Source organism: Pyxicephalus adspersus, chromosome 11 (assembly GCF_032062135.1).
Source record: "Pyxicephalus adspersus chromosome 11, UCB_Pads_2.0, whole genome shotgun sequence".
In the NCBI taxonomy this organism is placed as follows: domain Eukaryota; kingdom Metazoa; phylum Chordata; class Amphibia; order Anura; family Pyxicephalidae; genus Pyxicephalus; species Pyxicephalus adspersus.
This window is the reverse complement of record NC_092868.1, coordinates 53,838,337-53,845,884: the sequence shown is the minus strand read 5'-3', so window position 1 is coordinate 53,845,884 and position 7,548 is coordinate 53,838,337. Positions and strand designations below refer to the sequence as shown.

General features: G+C 44.2%; 1 protein-coding gene and 1 long non-coding RNA gene across 3 annotated transcripts in view; one reads left to right on the top strand and one right to left on the bottom strand.

Annotated features, from left to right (window-relative positions):
* Positions 1-2,581: 2,581 nt before the first annotated feature.
* LOC140341130 (uncharacterized) lies at positions 2,582-4,636 on the bottom strand. The gene is made up of 2 exons (XR_011922818.1): positions 4,184-4,636; positions 2,582-2,992 (listed from the first exon to the last, which is right to left on the bottom strand). It is a non-coding gene; the product is annotated as an uncharacterized lncRNA (long non-coding RNA).
* Positions 4,637-7,309: 2,673 nt separating this feature from the next.
* PIK3CD (phosphatidylinositol-4,5-bisphosphate 3-kinase catalytic subunit delta) overlaps positions 7,310-7,548 on the top strand; it is a 28,990-nt gene continuing 28,751 nt past the window's right edge. Inside the window, exon 1 of one of the 2 annotated variants that reach the window (XM_072426986.1) lies at positions 7,310-7,463. The gene's annotated coding sequence lies outside the window, so the exon portion shown is untranslated. The remainder of the gene's footprint in view (positions 7,464-7,548) is intronic. The other variant, XM_072426987.1, reaches the window with a different exon arrangement.

Genomic DNA, 7,548 nt, shown 5'->3' with positions numbered 1-7,548 from the left:
TAGTTATTTTTTGCTGTGTTGGCCAACCCTCAGCTGGACTGCTTTTGGATTTTCTGAAGGTGAAAGATTCCCTTTGTCCCTTAATGGACAAGAAAGAAAATAGAATTTTTGTATTTCTTTGATTTATGAAGAACATAGGTCTCACCCCTTGTGTCAGGGATCATGCTGGTTGTAGGATATCTTTGAAATAATTTTTTGGTGAGCTCAAAAATACCAAAATTCGAAAGTCTTTCTTTGCTATATAGTGCGTATGAAGCTTATGTGGCGTGCTTTTGCCTCTTGCAACCCATTTCATAGCTTGGCCCGGCCCAGCTCCTCACCCCCTCTTTTTGCTCTTCCTGTGGTTAGTATATTCTTTGTTTTGCCCGGTAATCTTTACATGTAGCTGCACAGTCAAGGTTCTCTGAAGGCACTTGTACAAAACACGACCTGTTTCCTCTTTCCAAAATAGCAAACTCAGAAGTTAACCACTGAGCCTCTGAGGGGAAAATACAGATACAGAGGATGTATTGTGTGCAGGGTTAATTCTTATATTTGGGGCACACAACATTGGGGACCTCAAAGCAGGATTTTCCTACATAGTACATATTGGACTGGAGGCTACCAAGGCTATCAGGCTATCATGGGTGATCCTGGGTTATCCAGCAAACTTGAAATGCCAAATATTTTCAATCCTGGACCAAACCTGTTTCAAGTTTGCTGGATAACCCAGGTTCTCCTATGATAGTCTATCATCTACATTCTTGGAGAGCTTTAATAAATGAGCCATTCTTTTAATTTGTGGTCCCAACTTGGTTTAGAATATTGGGTTCATGTGTAAATCTTCTTGCAATAAATGACTCTAAATCTACTGATGATGGAAAAAAAATGTTCACCTGCTATCTATTCATGGAAATTCAACCTCTCTGTTTACAAAAAAACATCTCTGACTGCCCTCCGAGAAATAGGTTGCCATTGCTAAGCTCTTTCTGGAAATATTTGCCCAAGTCAATGCCTTTGCTCTCTGTACTTGATGCAGAACGTGGTTAGCAAGGTATGGAAACAAAAGGGTCAACAAGGTATTAAAAGTTTGGATAAAGGAAGGGTCTGTATTTCTCACAACGGCCAATCAGGTTGCACATAGAACCCAATATGGGTTCCAATGGGCAATGCAGACTTTTTTCTTCCATACATTTCAATGTGATCCTCATCAGGCTTCCATTGCTAACATCCTTCTGGAAATGCTAGTTCCCAGGCTGTCATGATGATCCTTTGTACTAACCCACCGGTAAGACAGGACTCCTGACCTGCAGACGTGTTCTGGGTTAAAGGATTGTTATGACTCTCCTTCTTCTAAAGGATCCCTGTACATGGCTATAGTTGACACAAGGGTTGGTGAGAGGAATTACTGAATGCATTGGGTTGAGTCCAAATGATGACTTATTGGTGTTATACCGGCGGATCCTGGTTTTTACAGGTGATTCTTTCATTTCAAGCACAAAGTTGTAGGGAGAACTTTTTATCATATACATTTTTTGTATTTTTGTATTTTATTTTTGCTTTGTTCAGACTGGCGGAGAGGTTGTGGTGTGGTTATGGCTTCCTTATGCCAGTGGACCGCTGCCTTGGAGGAGATGCCGCATGCAGTGTCCGCCCGTAGCACCCCAATAAAGGCTGAGTGGAGAGGTTTTGTCCAGAACCAGTGCTGCTGTGCCAAGTAACTGCCAAGGTGTCAGCTGCTGAAAGCCACATGCAATACCTGTGCCAGCCACAGGTCAAGGCGTAATATTTGTCGCGGTTTTGTCAAATCTGTACGTTGTCTCTTTAAACCCTTGTTTTTTTCCAGGGGACTCTTTAATAGAAACTTTTAGGGACAAAATCACCTATCCAGGGTCCACTTCCCCGATGAGGACTTTGTGCAAAGGGTGCAGCACGGAGAATAAATGGGAGCGCAAAGCCTCCCAGGATACCTACGTCACGCCTCCCGGGAGGCTCTTGGGTGCTCCTTCTGCGTATGCCCGAGCATCTCAGACATACTTAAAGGGAGCCTTTTCCTTTTAAGTAGATTTATTTTTGCTTTAGGCATTTTTGATTTTAATTCCTCTTTAAGCAGAAGGTACCGTAGGAAGATGTGTAAGCTCCAATGCTATCCAACAGTGTTCCATTGGTGAAATGGGGTGGCTGTGTGCGGGGTAGGTGGGGGTCCTACAAGATCAAAGTGACCGGTCCTCTTTAAGAGAACCCAGGCAGAGTGTTAAACTGGCTCCTTTACGTTATAAAATCTGAAATCATCAGGCCGGTAAATATGAAAAGTGTAAATTTCCGGAATGTGATTTTTTTTTTGTTCTTAAAGCACTTCCAGAAATGAGACGTCTGTGCGGTTCTTATTGGCTGCCATAAAACTCCTGGGAAATCCTTCACCAATGATCGGCCTGGAAGTGAATTTCTGGGAGCGGTGCGGTTTTCCTGCAAACTTATTGTGAAATCCTCACATTCCAGCAGACGTGCAGCTGTGCGGAGATGAGGATTTCCAATATACAAGAGATCGGCGTCATAAGAAGCATGGCGGCTCGCCAAAAACTTGTGATGAAATATGAAAAAATTGCGAGGAGTACTTTTAATCATATACACTTTTTATACAGCCAAACAGAGATCTTACAATGTATAAAAATGCCAATGAATCAGACTGGCGGTGGACTGCAGCCTTGGGGGAGACGCTGCATGCAGTGTCCGCCCGTAGCACCCCCAATAAATGCTGAATGGGGGAGGTGATGTTCAGCGCTGCTGTGCCAAGTAACTGCCAAGCTGCCACATACAATACTTGTGCCAGCCTCAGGTCGGAACCCTCCCTCTGTACAGCAGCATTCAGATTGGTAGAGGGAATAGCAAGAGTGGCCAATCAGATCTGCTGCTGGTGCTGACAGGAGGAGCAAGCAGGATGGGCTCATCAGTGTATAGCTGCTAATTTTTTATCCAATCAGAGCCCAGGATATGACCAAGCTACATTGCACACCTGTCCAAGTAAAAAAAAAAGGTCAGGTCATGTGACTAATTACTCCATAAGGACTGTGTAAATCTTTTAAATATCTGAACTAAATATAAAATATATGGCAAAAAAACAAAAAAACTCCCACATATGTACTCTGAACATTTTTGGAGTTAACTTAAAATTATAATATGTTTCGTTTAACATTCTAAAAATATTGTGTGTGGGCGTGACTCTGTCTTGTAGTTTGTGGCAGGAAAGAGTTGCATTGAAATTTCAACACAACTTTTCCCGCGCATATGACACCAAAAATACGATGATTAATATTTACTTAAAAAGCGCCAACATAGACCACGGTGCTGTACAAAAGAGATGATAAATCTGCATCTATCAGAAGTACAAACAATGGGGAGGTAGGGAGTAGAGTCCTGGGCAACAGAGCTTACAATCTATCTTCTGCCTTTTCTGTATCGTTATACAAATCATTGAGAGGTTGTAGGATGTGTTACGATCATCAAGGAATATACAAGTGGAAGGATTTATCCAAGAACTGTAGGTAGAAATCTATAGTACTTACCTCCTATCAGGCAGAATGGAAACCTAAAGAGCCTGCACATATACTGTGCATTTACCTAGACTAGGACAATGAAATGTTTAAACAACCCCAGGTTAGGTTGATGTGACACGAGTTTGTCCTTTTTCCAGTGTAGAGAATGAGTCAAATATTGACTCGGGAGATTCCCCTCAATGTGATCTTTCCATCTCATACCAGAACAAATATACTTAGTGGGCAGGACGCAATCATCATTCCATGACTAAGATGCAGATGAACCTCAGTGATGGTTTTTTTCTCAAGCATCTTGATTGTTGGGGCTTTGTTAGTGTAAATGTGACCGGTGTTAACCCTCCCCCTCACAGCCTGTGAATGAACAGCGAAAGGAGAAGTAGAAGGCTAATGAGATCTTTCCTCCTATCCGAATGTTCCATGTCAGCACATGAGCAACACAACATAACTGATTGGCTTAGCTTGTGGAGGTCTCCGCCCACCTTTGTACATTCCAGTACCACCTATTCTTTATAATTTACAATGTATCTTTTATTTCATTGGTGTTTTGCCTTTGAATTTTAATTTTTCCAAATTTTACAGAAAAATGTCAGCAAAATGAAGCCCCGGGGTTATAAGTAATAAATGTTACTATAAGCTGTAACTAAACTCACCAATCAGATTTCATCTTTCATATATGGTCGTGTTCAGACCGCTGTGTTCCGGGATCACTAACCCCAGACTGCGCATTGCATTGAGAAGATGCGCATGCATGGTTTTATTTTAGCTAGGAATTGCAGCGGCGCGTTCACCATTCATCCATTTTCAGTGCAAATATCTTGATCCTCTCCAACACAAGCTGGTCTGTCCAGTAATATAAGATCACAGATTCCATCCCTTTCCCTTCTACATCCTCCATATGCTGCATGTCGCCAGTTGATATCGGTGAAGGCCTCGTACGTCACGAGGCTGCAGCGTGACGATCGTAGGGCGCACAGAACAAGCAGTGACAGCTGTAGCCTGTCCCGTATTATGGAATTCCCTTCTGGCTGACGGAAGCAGCAATAAATTGGGAGATAAGCCCCGACATGGGGATCTTCTGTACACAGTGACAGGTGGACGGCCGCAGGATGTGTACACAGGAAGGGCCAGGTGTGCGCCATTCCACTACGCTGACCGATAACCAACAGCAAAATATATGGCGAGCTGTCTGTGACTTATTAACTGCTTCTTCTGCGCCATTAAACATCGCACTGCAGGAATCCCAGAGTGCAGCACAATGCGGAGAGATCGGAAGATGAATTTTAAAAAGATTTAGGGGTGGGCTTTATTTTTTATAGCTTGTTACAATCTGATTGTACTAATGCTGACCACACACATGAAGATCTATTAGTAAAATACCATTAAAGTGACCCTGTCATGTAAAACTTTCATGGCACAGTGAGTTTTTGTACAGTTTTTTTTTCTAAGCCTTACCCTCCACCTCGACCCACCTACACCTTTTCCCCATTCCCTCTGCTATTTAGGCCCCAGGTCATATGATCCCCCACACCCATTAGCCCCAGGGGTATTGCTGTGGCAGCATAGAGAGAGGGGCAGCTCAGGGCAAAAGTGAAGATGAATACTGCCCCAAAGGGAAAGAATGGCTGCTGCATATGCAGTGATGACATGCTGGCCCTACACTTTACAACTGTTTGTACAATTGTTTTTACCCTCAATCAATTCCATAATATCATCAAATCAAACTGCAGCCTTATCCTAAATGATTTTGACAAAAAAAAAAGACCAATTACTGATTGGCAAAGGCCACGCATGATATAAATCGAATGTATGCAGAGGGCGATCGATGGTGCAAAGTTTTGCAGCTTATCTGGCTTAATCAAGCCAGGGTTGGTGACATTTTGATCAATATTCCCCAATTAATAAAAAAATTGCTAGATTGGGCAGACCTGATATATAGCTCTATATAGCTCACTGCAGATCCGAGTCCTGGTACGCATGAGCAGATCTGAGTCCTGGTACACATGAGCAGATCTGAGTCCTGGTACACATGAGCAGATCCGAGTTCTGGTACACATAAGCAGATCCAAGTCCTGGTACACATGAGCAGATCTGAGTACTGGTACTTATAGGTAGGTCAGAGTCCTGGTACACATGAGCAGATCCGAGTACTGGTACCTATGAGCAGATTTGAGGCCTGATACAAATGAGTAGATCCGAGTCCTGGTACCTATAAGTAGATCCGAGTCCTGGTACACATGAGCAGATCCAAGTACTGGTACCCATGAGCAGATCCGAGGCCTGGTACCTATAAGCAGATCCGAGGATCCGAGTCCTGGTACACATGAGCAGATCCAAGTACTGGTACCCATGAGCAGATCCGAGGCCTGGTACCTATAAGCAGATCCGAGGCCTGGTACCTATAGGTAGATCCGAGTCCTGGTACACATGAGCAGACCTGAGTACTGGTACCTATAAGCGGATCCGAGGCCTGGTACACATGAGTGGATCCGAGTCCTGGTACCTATAAGTAGATCTGAGTCCTGGTACACATGAGCAGATCCAAGTACTGGTACCCATGAGCGGATCCGAGGCCTGGTACCTATAAGCAGATCCGAGGCCTGGTACACATTAGCAGATCTGGGTCCTGGTACCTATAGGTAGATCCGAGTCCTGGTACACATGAGCAGACCTGAGTACTTGTACCTATGAGCAGATCCGAGGCCTGATACACATGAGTGGATCCGAGTCCTGGTATCTATAAGTAGATCCGAGTCCTGGTACACATGAGCAGATCCAAGTACTGGTACCCATGAGCAGATCCGAGGCCTGGTACCTATAAGCAGATCCGAGGCCTGGTACACATTAGCAGATCTGAGTCGTGGTACCTTTAGGTAGATCCGAGTCCTGGTACACATGAGCAGACCTGAGTACTGGTACCTATGAGCAGATCCAAAGCCTGATACACGAGTAGATCCAAGTACTGGTACCTATAAGTAGATCCAAGGCCTGATACACATGAGTGGATCCGAGTCCTGGTATCTATAAGTAGATCCAAGTCCTGGTACACATGAGTAGATCCGAGTCCTGGTACACATGAGCAGATCCTCTACCAATGCTCAACCGACCAATTCGACTGACAATTGATCGATTAGAAACCCCAATAGCCACAATATTCTGCCCTTCTAATAGTCTTTTCCTATCTTCGTCAAAGGCAATCGATCATTTGTACCCATGACACAGCACATATGTACACAATTAATATTTACCAATGCAGAGAGAGACAATCGGTTAATTTTGATTGGCCAGAAGTAGATTTTACATCAGATATCTGCCAAATGTGAACAGATCCTTAAGGAAACTGTCCAATCAGATTGGATCTCCGTCTAAGCAGCTAATGGAGGACCTGGAAAAGTCCCGATAATAATGGTGACGATCAAAGCTGTAAAAATAAAAATAAAAATATTAATGCAGGAAAATAAATAACCAATAGCAATGATAATAATGAAAAAATGTAATGCAAACATGCAATAATATAATAAAATAGTAATAAAAATATTAACAAAATAAAAGAAACAATATATTTCTTATTATAATCACCAAAAATATCTGTAAGTTGGATACTACCCGCAGTGCTAATGATATCAGTGTCGGCGGTGATGATCTCGGTGTCGCTGGCGGCCTCGTTGTCTCCCAGGCCGGATTTGGAGTTGTCCGGACGGCACTAGGACCCGGCGGTGCTGGGAGGTAATGGAAAGACACGCCCAGATTAGCCGGTGACGAGCTGTGATTGGTGCGAAGGGAAAGGCTCCGCCCCCGGCGCTGCTGTGTCCGCTGTGCTGGGAAATGCAGCCAGTGTGAGGCGGCCTGTACCGGGGAGACACTGAGCGGGACCGGGGCCCGGAGGAGGGTACATGCCGGGGGGAACCGGGGACAGAGGCACGGAGGAGGCAGGTGAGAGGCTACCGAATATCACACTGCCGCCTGTTCCCCATCACTGACTGACACACTACCGGCTGTTCCCCGTCACTGACTGACA